General features: G+C 35.4%; 6 non-coding genes across 6 annotated transcripts; all 6 read left to right on the forward strand.

Annotated features, from left to right (window-relative positions):
- Nucleotides 1-510: 510 nt before the first annotated feature.
- TRNAV-AAC (transfer RNA valine (anticodon AAC)) lies at nt 511-583 on the forward strand. Its single transcript has one exon. It is a non-coding gene; the product is annotated as a tRNA-Val (tRNA).
- A 2217-nt stretch (nt 584-2800) lies between these two features.
- Nucleotides 2801-2873, forward strand: TRNAV-CAC (transfer RNA valine (anticodon CAC)). Its single transcript has one exon. It is a non-coding gene; the product is annotated as a tRNA-Val (tRNA).
- Nucleotides 2874-5171: 2298 nt separating this feature from the next.
- Nucleotides 5172-5244, forward strand: TRNAV-UAC (transfer RNA valine (anticodon UAC)). The gene has a single exon. It is a non-coding gene; the product is annotated as a tRNA-Val (tRNA).
- Nucleotides 5245-8721: 3477 nt separating this feature from the next.
- On the forward strand, nt 8722-8794 carry TRNAV-AAC (transfer RNA valine (anticodon AAC)). The gene has a single exon. It is a non-coding gene; the product is annotated as a tRNA-Val (tRNA).
- A 915-nt stretch (nt 8795-9709) lies between these two features.
- TRNAV-CAC (transfer RNA valine (anticodon CAC)) lies at nt 9710-9782 on the forward strand. The gene has a single exon. It is a non-coding gene; the product is annotated as a tRNA-Val (tRNA).
- Nucleotides 9783-10447: 665 nt separating this feature from the next.
- TRNAV-CAC (transfer RNA valine (anticodon CAC)) lies at nt 10448-10520 on the forward strand. Its single transcript has one exon. It is a non-coding gene; the product is annotated as a tRNA-Val (tRNA).
- Nucleotides 10521-14264: the final 3744 nt, after the last annotated feature.

Here is a 14264-nt window from a genome sequence, read left to right on the forward strand (position 1 = left end):
CATTACTTTGCAGGATTTCAAAGGTTTCATAGTGTAGTGGTCATCACGTCTGCTTAACACGCAGTAAGTCCAGGGTTTAATCCCCAGTGAAACCAATCTGTTTTTGGTGTTGAAGTAATTTCCTATCGACTTGTAATATGTGAAATTCTTGGTTTCGTTGCCAAATGACAATACATTTTGGCTTCCATCACAAAGAGAACTACGATTTTGGGTTTCTTTTTATTGACCATTTTAGCAGAAAACATAATCCCATATTATAAAAATCCTATTTGTTTCAAAATATATAGTTCCCATAAATACAAAAGCAAAAGACCAAACTATGGAGAAAAAAGTAACACATTCAATATAAACTTCAATTTAAGCAAAATCCTTTTGTAGGAATAAAACTGGTAAAATATGTAATAATAATTGTACATGTTTCATTAACCAAAAATACTTTCCTTCAGCAATAAAAAGGCCCCGTCAGTCACAATTCTGCTCTGCTAGCGAATACACAGTAACTTTTCGTCAGGTTTTATAGTGTAGTGGTCATCACGTCTGCTTAACACGCAGAAGGTCCTGGGTTCAATCCCCAGTGAAACCAATCTGTTCTTAGTGTTGAAATAATACGCTATCTAACTACAATATATGAAGTTCTCGGCATTGTTGCCGAATGACGGTATGTTTTGGCTTCCATCACAAACAGAACTACAAATTATTTTTTTTTTTTTCCTCTGGCGGTCAAAACTCGTCTCTAAATGCCATTACTCTGCAGGATTTCACAGGTTTCATAGTGGAGTGGTCATCACGTCTACTTCACAAGCAGGAGGACCTGGGTTCAATCCCCAGTAAAAACAAGCCGTTTTCGCTGTTGAAGTAATTTGCTATAAACCTGTAATATATGAAATTCTTGGTTTTGTTGCCAACTGATAATATATTTTGGCTTTTATCACCAAGAGAACTACGATTTTGGGTTTCTTTTTTATTGACCATTTTAGCAGAAAACATAATCCCATATTATAAAAATCCTGTTTGTTTCCAAATATATAGTTCCTTTAAATACAAAAGCAAACAACTAAACTATGTGGAAAAAAGTAACACATTCAATGTAAACTTCCTTTTAAGCAAAATCCCTTTGTAGGAATAAAACTGGTAAAATATGTAATAAAAATTGTAAATGTTTCATTAACCAAAAATACTTTCCTTCAGCAATAAAAAGGCCCCGTCAGTCACAATTCTACTCTGCTAGCCAATACACAGTAACTTTCCATCAGGTTACATAGAGTAGTGGTCATCACGTCTGCTTAACACGCAGAAGGTCCTGCATTTAATCCCCAGTAAAACCTATCTGTTCTTGGTGTTGAAATAATACTCAATTAAACTACAATATATGAAGTTATTGGCTTTGTTTCCGAATGATGGGATGTTTTGGCTTCCATCCCCAACAGTGCTACGAATTTGTTTTTTTTTTCCCTGGCGGTCAAAACTCGTCTCTAATTGCCATTACTTTGCAGGCATTCAAAAGTTTCATAGTGTAGTGGAAATCACGTCTGCTTTACACGCAGAAGGTCCTGGGTTCAATCCCCAGTGAAACCCATGTGTTCTTGGTGTTGAAATAATCCCCTATCAACCTGCAGTATATAAAGTTCTTGGCTTTGTTGCCGAATAACGGGATGTTTTAGCTTCCATCACCAACAGAGCTACGAATTTGTTTTTTTTCCCCTGGCGGTCAAAACTCGACTCTAATTGCCATTACTTTGCAGAATTTCAAAGGTTTCATAGAGTAGTGGTCATCACGTCTGCTTAACACGCAGAAGGTCCTGGGTTCAATCCCCAGTAAAACCAATCTGTTCTTGGTGTTGAAATAATACTCAATTAAACTACAATATATGAAGTTCTTGGCTTTGTTGCCGAATGATGGGAAATAATTTGCTATCAACCTGTAACATATGAAATTCTTGGTTTTGTTGCCAGCTGATAATATATTTTGGCTTCCCTCACCAAGAGAACTATGATTTTGGGTTTCTTTTTTATTGACCATTTTAGCAGAAAACATAATCCCATATTATAAAAATCCTGTTTGTTTCAAAATATATAGTTCCTTTAAATACAAAAGCAAACAACTAAACTATGTGGAAAAAAGTAACACATTCAATGTAAACTTACTTTTAAGCAAAATCCCTTTGTAGGAATAAAACTGTTAAAATATGTAATCAAATTTGTAAATGTTTCATTAACTAAAAATACTTTCCTTCAGCAATAAAAAGGCCCCGTCAGTCACAAGTCTGCTCTGCTAGCCAATACACAGTAACTTTCCATCAGGTTTCATAGAGTAGTGGTCATCACGTCTGCTTAACACGCAGAAGGTCCTGCGTTCAATCCCCAGTAAAACCAATCTGTTCTTGGTGTTGAAATAACACTCAATTAAACTACAATGTATGAAGTTCTTGGCTTTGTTGCCGAATGATGGGATGTTTTGGCTTCCATCCCCAACAGAGCTACGAATTTTTTTTTTTTTTCCCCTGGTGGTCAAAACTCGTCTCTAATTGCCATTACTTTGCAGGCTTTCAAAGATTTCATAGTGTAGTGGAAATGACGTCTGCTTTACACGCAGAAGGTCCTGGGTTCAATCCCCAGTGAAACCCATGTGTTCTTGGTGTTGAAATAATCCCCTATCAACCTGCAGTATATAAGGTTCTTGGCTTTGTTGCCGAATAACGGGATGTTTTAGCTTCCATCACCAACAGAGCTACGAATTTGTTTTTTTTCCCCTGGCGGTCAAAACTCGTCTCTAATTGCCATTACTTTGCAAAATTTCAAAGGTTTCATAGTGTAGTGGTCATCACGTCTGCTTCACACGCAGAAGGTCCTGGGTTCAATCCCCAGTGAAACCAATGTGTTTTTGGTGTTGAAGTAATTTCCTATCGACTTGTAATATGTGAAATTCTTGGTTTCGTTGCCAAATGACAATACATTTTGGCTTCCATCACAAAGAGAACTACAATTTTGGGTTTCTTTTTTATTGACCATTTTAGCAGAAAACATAATCCCATATTATAAAAATCCTATTTGTTTCAAAATATATAGTTCCCATAAATACAAAAGCAAAAGACCAAACTATGGAGAAAAAAGTAACACATTCAATATAAACTTCAATTTAAGCAAAATCCCTTTGTAGGAATAAAACTGGTAAAATATGTAATAATAATTGTAAATGTTTCATTAACCAAAAATACTTTCCTTCAGCAATAAAAAGGCCCCGTCAGTCACAATTCTGCTCTACTAGCCAATACACAGTAACTTATCGTCAGGTTTCATAGTGTAGTGGTCATCACGTCTGCTTAACACTCAGAAGGTCCTGTGTTCAATCCCCAGTGAAACCAATCTGTTCTTAGTGTTGAAATAATACGCTATCCAACTACAATATATGAAGTTCTCGGCTTTGTTGCCGTATGACGGGATGTTTTGGCTTCCATCACAAACAGAACTAAAAATTATTTTTTTTTTCCCCTGGCGGTCAAAACTCGTCTCTAAATGCCACTACTTTGCAGGATTTCACAGGTTTCATAGTGTAGTCGTCATCACGTCTACTTCACACGCAGAAGGTCCTGGGTTCAATCTTCAGTAAAAACAAGCCGTTTTCGCTGTTGAAGTAATTTGCTATCAACCTGTAACATATGAAATTCTTTGTTTTGTTGCCAACTGATAATACATTTTGGCTTTTATCACCAAGAGAACTACGATTTTGGGTTTCTTTTTTATTGACCATTTTAGCAGAAAACATAATCCCATATTATAAAAATCTTGTTTGTTTCAAAATATATAGTTCCTTTAAATACAAAAGCAAACAACTAAACTATGTGGAAAAAAGTAACACATTCAATGTAAACTTCCTTTTAAGCAAAATCCCTTTGTAGGAATAAAACTGGTAAAATATGTAATAAAATTGTAAATGTTTCATTAACCAAAAATACTTTCCTTCAGCAATAAAAAGGCCCTGTCAGTCACAATTCTGCTCTGCTAGCCAATACACAGTAACTTATCGTCAGGTTTCATAGTGTAGTGGTCATCACGTCTGCTTAACACGCAGAAGGTCCTGTGTTCAATCCCCAGTGAAACCAATCTGTTCGTAGTGTTGAAATAATACGCAATCGAACTACAATATATGAAGTTCTCGGCTTTGTTGCCGAATGACGGGATGTTTTGGCTTCCATCACAAACAGAACTACAAATTATTTTTTTTTTCCCCTGGCGGTCAAAACTCGTCTCTAAATGCCATTACTTTGCAGGATTTCATAGGTTTCATAGTGGAGTCGTCATCACGTCTACTTCACACGCAGAAGGTCCTGGGTTCAATCCCCAGTAAAAACAAGCCGTTTTTGCTGTTGAAGTAATTTGCTATCAACCTGTAACATATGAAATTCTTTGTTTTGTTGCCAACTGATAATATATTTTGGCTTCCATCACCAAGAGAACTACGATTTTGGGTTTCTTTTTTATTGACCATTTTAGCAGAAAACATAATCCCATATTATAAAAATCCTGTTTGTTTCAAAACATATAGTTCCTTTAAATACAAAAGCAAACAACTAAACTATGTGGAAAAAAGTAACACATTCAATATAAACTTCAATTTAAGCAAAATCCCTTTGTAGGAATAAAACTGGTAAAATATGTAATAAAAATTGTAAATGTTTCATTAACCAAAAATACTTTCCTTCAGCAATAAAAAGGCCCTGTCAGTCACAATTCTGCTCTGCTAGCCAATACACAGTAACTTTCCATCAGGTTTCATAGAGTAGTGGTCATCACGTCTGCTTAACACGCAGAAGGTCCTGCGTTCAATCCCCAGTAAAACCAATCTGTTCTTGGTGTTGAAATAATACTTAATTAAACTACAATATATGAAGTTCTTGGCTTTGTTGCCGAATGATGGGATGTTTTGGCTTCCATCCCCAACAGAGCTACGAATTTGTTTTTTTTTTCCCTGGCGGTCAAAACTCGTCTCTAATTGTCATTACTTTGCAGGTTTTCAAAGGTTTCATAGTGTAGTGGAAATCACGTCTGCTTCACACGCAGAAGGTTCTGGGTTCAATCCCCAGTGAAACCCATGTGTTCTTGGTGTAGAAATAATCCCCTATCAACCTGCAGTATATAAAGTTATAATTGTCATTACTTTGCAGGTTTTCAAAGGTTTCATAGTGTAGTGGAAATCACGTCTGCTTTACACGCAGAAGGTTCTGGGTTCAATCCCCAGTGAAACCAATCTGTTCTTGGTGTTGAAATAATACTTAATTAAACTACAATATATGAAGTTCTTGGCTTTGTTGCCGAATAACGGGATGTTTTAGCTTCCATCACCAACAGAGCTACGAATTTGTTTTTTTTCCCCTGGCGGTCAAAACTCGTCTCTAATTGCCATTACTTTAAAGGATTTCAAAGGTTTCATAGTGTAGTGGTCATCACGTTTGCTTCACACGCAGAAGGTCCTGGCTTCAATCCCCAATGAAACCAATCTGTTCTTAGTGTTGAAATAATACGCTATCCAACTACAATATATGAAGATCTCGGCTTTGTTGCCGAATGACGGGATGTTTTGGCTTCCATCACAAACAGAACTACAAATTATTTTTTTTTTTCCCCTGGCGGTCAAAACTCGTCTCTAAATGCCATTACTTTGCAGGATTTCACAGGTTTCATAGTGGAGTCGTCATCACGTCTACTTCACATGCAGAAGGTCCTGGGTTCAATCCCCAGTAAAAACAAGCCGTTTTCGCTGTTCTAGTAATTTGCTATCAACCTGTAACATATGAAATTCTTTGTTTTGTTGCCAACTGATAATATATTTTGGCGTCCATCACCAAGAGAACTACGATTTTGGGTTTCTTTTTTATTGACCATTTTAGCAGAAAACATAATCCCATATTATAAAAATCCTATTTGTTTCAAAATATATAGTTCCTTTAAATACAGAAGCAAACAACTAAACTATGTGAAAAAAAGTAACACATTCAATGTAAACTTCCTTTTAAGCAAAATCCCTTTGTAGGAATAAAACTGGTAAAATATGTAATAAAAATTGTAAATGTTTCATTAACCAAAAATACTTTCCTTCAGCAATAAAAAGGCCCCGTCAGTCACAATTCTGCTCTGCTAGCCAATACACAGTAACTTTCCATCAGGTTTCATAGAGTAGTGGTCATCACGTCTGCTTAACGCGCAGACGGTCCTGCGTTCATTTCCCAGTAAAACCAATCTGTTCTTGGTGTTGAAATAATCCCCTATCAACCTGCAGTATATAAAGTTCTTGGCTTTGATGCCGAATAACGGGATGTTTTAGCTTCCATCACCAACAGAGCTACGAATTTGTTTTTTTTCCCCTGGCGGTCAAAACTCGTCTCTAATTGACATTACTTTGCAGGATTTTAAAGGTTTCATAGTGTAGAGGTCATCACGTCTGCTTCACACGCAGAAGGTCCTGGGTTCAATCCCCAGTGAAACCATTCTGTTTTTGGTGTTGAAGTAATTTCCTATCGACTTGTAATATGTGAAATTCTTGGTTTCGTTGCCAAATGACAATACATTTTGGCTTCCATCACAAAGAGAACTACGATTTTGGGTTTCTTTTTTATTGACCATTTTAGCAGAAAACATAATCCCATATTATAAAAATCCTATTTGTTTCAAAATATATAGTTCCCATAAATACAAAAGCAAAAGACCAAACTATGGAGAAAAAAGTAACACATTCAATATAAACTTCAATTTAAGCAAAATCCCTTTCTAGGAATAAAACTGGTAAAATATGTAATAATTGTAAATGTTTCATTAACCAAAAATACTTTCCTTCAGCAATAAAAAGGCCCCGTCAGTCACAATTCTGCTCTGCTAGCCAATACACAGTAACTTTTCGTCAGGTTTCATAATGTAGTGGTCATCACGTCTGCTTAACACGCAGAAGGTCCTGGGTTCAATCCCCAGTGAAACCAATCTGTTCTTAGTGTTGAAATCATACGCTATCCAACTACAATATATGAAGTTTTCGGCATTGTTGCCGAATGACGGTATGTTTTGGCTTCCATCACAAACAGAACTACAAATTATTTTTTTTTTTTCCCCTGGCTGTCAAAACTCGTCTCTAAATGCCATTACTTTGAAGGATTTCACAGGTTTCATAGTGGAGTGGTCGTCACGTCTACTTCACATGCAGAAGGTTCTGGGTTCAATCCCCAGTAAAAACAAGTCGTTTTCGCTGTTGAAGTAATTTGCTATCAACCTGTAATATATGAACTTCTTGGTTTTGTTGCCAACTGATAATATATTTTGGCTTCCCTCACCAAGAGAGCTACGATTTTGGGTTTCTTTTTTATTGACCATTTTAGCAGAAAATATAATCCCATATTATAAAAATCCTGTTTGTTTCAAAATATATAGTTCCTTTAAATACAAAAGCAAACAACTAAACTATGTGGAAAAAAGTAACACATTCAATGTAAACTTCCTTTTAAGCAAAATCCCTTTGTAGGAATAAAACTGGTAAAATATGTAATAAAAATTGTAAATGTTTCATTAACCAAAAATACTTTCCTTCAGCAATAAAAAGGCCCCGTCAGTCACAATTCTGCTCTGCTAGCCAATACACAGTAACTTTCCATCAGGTTTCATAGAGTAGTGGTCATCACGTCTGCTTAACGCGCAGACGGTCCTGCGTTCAATCCCCAGTAAAACCAATCTGTTCTTGGTGTTGAAATAATACTCAATTAAACTACAATATATGAAGTTCTTGGCTTTGTTGCCGAATGATGGGAAGTAATTTGCTATCAACCTGTAACATATGAAATTCTTTCTTTTGTTGCCAACTGATAATAATATATTTTGGCTTCCATCACCAAGAGAACTACGATTTTGGGTTTCTTTTTTGTTGACCATTTTAGCAGAAAACATAATCCCATATTATAAAAATTCTGTTTGTTTCAAAATATATAGTTCCTTTAAATACAAAAGCAAACAACTAAACTATGTGGAAAAAAGTAACCCATTCAATGTAAACTTCCTTTTAAGCAAAATCACTTTGTAGGAATAAAACTGGTAAAATATGTAATAAAAATTGTAAATGTTTCATTAACCAAAAATACTTTCCTTCAGCAATAAAAAGGCCCCGTCAGTCACAATTCTGCTCTGCTAGCCAATACACAGTAACTTTCCATCAGGTTTCATAGAGTAGGGGTCATCACGTCTTTTTAACACGCAGAAGGTCCTTCGTTCAATCCCCAGTAAAACCAATCTGTTCTTGGTGTAGAAATAATACTCAATTAAACTACAGTATATGAAGTTCTTGGCTTTGTTGCCGAAGGATGGAATGTTTTTGCTTCCATCCCCAACAGAGCAACAAATTAGTTTTTTTTTCCCTGGCGGTCATCACAAAGAGAACTACGATTTTGGGTTTCTTTTTTATTGACCATTTTAGCAGAAAACATAATCCCATATTATAAAAATCCTATTTGTTTCAAAATATGTAGTTCCCATAAATACAAAAGCAAAAGACCAAACTATGGAGAAAAAAGTAACACATTCAATATAAACTTCAATTTAAGCAAAATCCTTTTGTAGGAATAAAACTGGTAAAATATGTAATAATAATTGTAAATGTTTCATTAACCAAAAATACTTTCCTTCAGGAATAAAAAGGCCCCGTCAGTCACAATTCTGCTCTGCTAGCTAATACACAGTAACTTTTCGCCAGGTTTCATAGTGTAGTGGTCATCATTTCTGCTTAACACGCAGAAGGTCCTGGGTTCAATCCCCAGTGAAACCAATCTGTTCTTAGTGTTGAAATAATACGCTATCCAACTCCAATATATGAAGTTCTCGGCTTTGTTTCCGAATGACGGTATGTTTTGGCTTCCATCACAAACAGAACTACAAATTATTATTTTTTTTCCCCTGGCGGTCAAAACTCGTCTCTAAATTCCATTACTTTGCAGGATTTTACAGGTTTCATAGTGTAGTCATCATCACATCTACTTCACACGCAGAAGGTCCTGGGTTCAATCCCCAGTAAAAACAAGCCATTCTTTCTGTTGAAGTAATTTGCTATCAACCTGTAACATATGAAATTCTTTGTTTTGTTGCCAACTGATAATATATTTTGGCTTCCATCACCAAGAGAACTACGATTTTGGGTTTCTTTTTTATTGACAATTTTAGCATAAAACATAATCCCATATTATAAAAATCCTGTTTGTTTCAAAATATATAGTTCCTTTAAATACAAAAGCAAACAACTAAACTATGTGGAAAAAGTAACATATTCAATGTAAACTTCCTTTTAAGCAAAATCTCTTTGTAGGAATAAAACTGGTAAAATATGTAATAAAAATTGTAAATGTTTCATTAACAAAAAATACTTTCCTTCAGCAATAAAAAGGCCCCGTCAGTGACAATTCTGCTCTGCTAGCCAATACACAGTAACTTTCCATCAGGTTTCATAGAGTAGTGGTCATCACGTCTGCTTAACACGCCGAAGGTCCTGCGTTCAATCCCCAGTAAAACCAATCTGTTCTTGGTGTTGAAATAATACTCAATTAAACTACAATATATGAAGTTCTTGGCTTTGTTGCCGAATAACGGGATGTTTTAGCTTCCATCACCAACAGAGCTACGAATTTGTTTTTTTTCCCCTGGCGGTCAAAACTTGTCTCTAATTGCCATTACTTTGCAGGCTTTCAAAGGTTTCATAGTGTAGTGGTCATCACGTCTGCTTCACACGCAGAAGGTCCTGGGTTCAATCCCCAGTGAAACCAATCTGTTTTTGGTGTTAAAGTAATTTCCTATCGACTTGTAATATGTAAAATTCTTGGTTTCGTTGCCAAATGACAATACATTTTGGCTTCCATCACAAAGAGAACTACGATTTTGGGTTTCTTTTTTATTGACCATTTTAGCAGAAAACATAATCCCATATTATAAAAATCCTATTTGTTTCAAAATATATAGTTCCCATAAATACAAAAGCAAAAGACCAAACTATGGAGAAAAAAGTAACACATTCAATATAAACTTCAATTTAAGCAAAATCCCTTTGTAGGAATAAAACTGGTAAAATATGTAATAAAAATTGTAAATGTTTCATTAACAAAAAATACTTTCCTTCAGCAATAAAAAGGCCCCGTCAGTGACAATTCTGCTCTGCTAGCCAATACACAGTAACTTTCCATCAGGTTTCATAGAGTAGTGGTCATCACGTCTGCTTAACACGCCGAAGGTCCTGCGTTCAATCCCCAGTGAAACCCATGTGTTCTTGGTGTTGAAATAATCCCCTATCAACCTGCAGTATATAAAGTTCTTGGCTTTGTTGCCGAATAACGGGATGTTTTAGCTTCCATCACCAACAGAGCTACGAATTTGTTTTTTTCCCCCTGGCAGTCAAAACTCGTCTCTAATTGCCATTACTTTGCAGAACTTCAAAGGTTTCATAGTGTAGTGGTCATCACGTCTGCTTCACACGCAGAAGGTCCTGGGTTCAATCCCCAGTGAAACCAATCCGTTTTTGGTGTTGAAGTAATTTCCTATCGACTTGTAATATGTGAAATTCTTGGTTTCGTTGCCAAATGACAATACATTTTGGCTTCCATCACAAAGAGAACTACGATTTTGGGTTTCTTTTTTATTGACCATTTTAGCAGAAAACATAATCCCATATTATAAAAATCCTATTTGTTTCAAAATATATAGTTCCCATAAATACAAAAGCAAAAGACCAAACTATGGAGAAAAAAGTAACACATTCAATATAAACTTCAATTTAAGCAAAATCCCTTTGTAGGAATAAAACTGGTAAAATATGTAATAATAATTGTAAATGTTTCATTAACCAAAAATACTTTCCTTCAGCAATAAAAAGGCCCCGTCAGTCACAATTCTGCTCTGCTAGCCAATACACATTAAGTTATCGTCAGGTTTCATAGTGTAGTGGTCATCACATCTGCTAAACACGCAGAAGGTCCTGGGTTCAATCCCCAGTGAAACCAATCTGTTCTTAGTGTTGAAATAATACGCTATCCAACTACAATATATGAAGTTCTCGGCTTTGTTGCCGTATGACGGGATGTCTTGGCTTCCATCACAAACAGAACTACAAATTATTATTTTTTTCCCCTGGCGGTCAAAACTCGTCTCTAAATGCCATTACTTTGCAGAATTTCACAAGTTTCGTAGTGGAGTCGTCATCACGTCTACTTCACACGCAGAAGGTCCTGGGTTCAATCCTCAGTAAAAACAAGCCGTTTTCGCTGTTGAAGTAATTTGCTATCAACCTGTAACATATGAAATTCTTTGTTTTGTTGCCAACTGATAATTTATTTTGGCTTTTATTACCAAGAGAACTACGATTTTGGGTGTCTTTTTTATTGACCATTTTAGCAGAAAACATAATCCTATATTATAAAAATCCTGTTTGTTTCAAAATATATAGTTCCTTTAAATACAAAAGCAAACAACTAAACTATGTGGAAAAAAGTAACACATTCAATGTCAACTTCCTTTTAAGCAAAATCCCTTTGTAGGAATAAAACTGGTAAAATATGTAATAAAAATTGTAAATGTTTCATTAACAAAAAATACTTTCTTTAGCAATAAAAAGGCCCCGTCAGTCACAATTCTGCTCTGCTAGCCAATACACAGTAACTTTCCATCAGGTTTCATAGAGTAGTGGTCATCACGTCTGCTTAACGCGCAGAAGGTCCTGCGTTCAATCCCCAGTAAAACCAATTTGTTCTTGGTGTTGAAATAATACTCAATTAAACTAGAATATTTGAAGTTCTTGGCTTTGTTGCCGAATGATGGGAAGTAATTTGATATCAACCTGTAACATATGAAATTCTTTCTTTTGTTGCCAACTGATAATATATTTTGGCTTCCATCACCAAGAGAACTACGATTTTGGGTTTCTTTTTTATTGACCATTTTAGCAGAAAACATAATCCCATATTATAAAAATCCTGTTTGCTTCAAAATATATAGTTCCTTTAAATACAAAATCAAACAACTAAACTATGTGGAAAAAAGTAACACAGTCAATGTAAACTTCCTTTTAAGCAAAATCCCTTTGTAGGAATAAAATTGGTAAAATATGTAATAAAAATTGTAAATGTTTCATTAACCAAAAATACTTTCCTTCAGCAATAAAAAGGCCCCGTCAGTCACAATCCTGCTCTGCTAGCCAATACACAGTAACTTTCCATCAGGTTTCATAGAGTAGTGGTCATCACGTCTGCTTAACACGCAGAAGGTCCTGCATTCAATCCCCAGTAAAACCAATCTGTTCTTGGTGTTGAAATAATACTTAATTAAACTGCAATATATGAAGTTCTTGGCTTTGTTGCCGAATAACGGGATGTTTTAGCTTCCATCACCAACAGAGCTACGAATTTGTTTTTTTTCCCCTAGCGGTCAAAACTCGTCTCTAATTGCCATTATTTTGCAGGATTTCAAAGGTTTCATAGTGTAGTGGTCATCACGTCTGCTTCACACGCAGAAAGTCCTGGGTTCATTCCCCAGTGAAACCAATCTGTTTTTGGTGTTGAAGTAATTTCCTATCGACTTGTAATATGTGAAATTCTTGGTTTCGTTGCCAAATGACAATACATTTTGGCTTCCATCACAAAGAGAACTACGATTTTGGGTTTCTTTTTTATTGACCATTTTAGCAGAAAACATAATCCCATATTATAAAAATCCTATTTGTTTCAAAATATATAGTTCCCATAAATGCAAAAGCAAAAGACCAAACTATGGAGAAAAAAGTAACACATTCAATATAAACTTCAATTTAAGCAAAATCCCTTTGTAGGAATAAAACTGGTAAAATATGTAATAATAATTGTAAATGTTTCATTAACCAAAAATACTTTCCTTCAGCAATAAAAAGGCCCCGTCAGTCACAATTATGCTCTGCTAGCCAATACACAGTAACTTTTTGTCAGGTTTCATAATGTAGTGGTCATCACGTCTGCTTAACACGCAGAAGGTCCTGGGTTCAATCCCCAGTGAAACCAATCTGTTCTTAGTGTTGAAATCATAAGCTATCCAACTACAATATATGAAGTTCTCTGCATTGTTGCCGAATGACGGTATGTTTTGGCTTCCATCACAAACAGAACTACAAATAATTTTTTTTTTTTCCCCTGGCGGTCAAAACTCGTCTCTAAATGCTATTACTTTGCAAGATTTCACAGGTTTCATAGTGGAGTGGTCATCACGTCTACTTCACATGCAGAAGGTCCTGGGTTCAATCCCCAGTAAAAACAAGTCGTTTTCGCTGTTGAAGTAATTTGCTATCAACCTGTAATATATGAAATTCTTGGTTTTATTGCCAACTGATAATATATTTTGGCTTCCCTCACCAAGAGAACTACGATTTTGGGTTTATTTTTTATTGACAATTTTAGCAGAAAACATAATCCCATATATTTTAAAAATCCTGTTTGTTTCAAAATATATAGTTCCTTTAAATACAAAAGCAAACAACTAAACTGTGTGGAAAAAAGTAAAACATTCAATGTAAACTTCCTTTTAAGCAAAATCTCTTTGTAGGAATAAAACTGGTAAAATATGTAATAAAAATTGTAAATGTTTCATTAACCAAAAATACCTTCCTTCAGCAATAAAAAGGCCCCGTCAGTCACAATTCTGCTCTGCTAGCCAATACACAGTAACTTTCCATCAGGTTTCACAGAGTAGTGGTCATCACGTCTGCTTAACACGCAGAAGGTCCTGCGTTCAATCCCCAGTAAAACCAATCTGTTCTTGGTGTAGAAATAATACTCAATTAAACTACAATATATGAAGTTCTTGGCTTTGTTGCCGAAGGATGGAATGTTTTGGCTTCCGTTCCCAACAGAGCTACGAATTTGTGATGGAATTTTGGCTTCCATCACAAAGAGAACTACGATTTTGGGTTTCTTTTTTATTCACCATTTTAGCAGAAAACATAATCCCATATTATATATATAGTTCCTTTAAATACAAAAGCAAACAACTAAACTATGTGGAAAAAAGGAACACATTCAATATAAACTTCCTTTTAAGCAAAATCCCTTTGTAGGAATAAAACTGGTAAAATATGTAATAATAATTGTGTTTCATTAACCAAAAATACTTTCCTTCAGCAATAAAAAGGCCCCGTCAGTCACAATTCTGCTCTGCTAGCCAATACACAGTAACTTTTCATCAGGTTTCATAGTGTAGTGGTCATCACGTCTGCTTAACACGCAGAAGATCCTGCG

The sequence above is a fragment of the Anomaloglossus baeobatrachus genome, chromosome 2, assembly GCF_048569485.1.
Source record: "Anomaloglossus baeobatrachus isolate aAnoBae1 chromosome 2, aAnoBae1.hap1, whole genome shotgun sequence".
Taxonomy (NCBI): Eukaryota; Metazoa; Chordata; class Amphibia; order Anura; family Aromobatidae; genus Anomaloglossus; species Anomaloglossus baeobatrachus.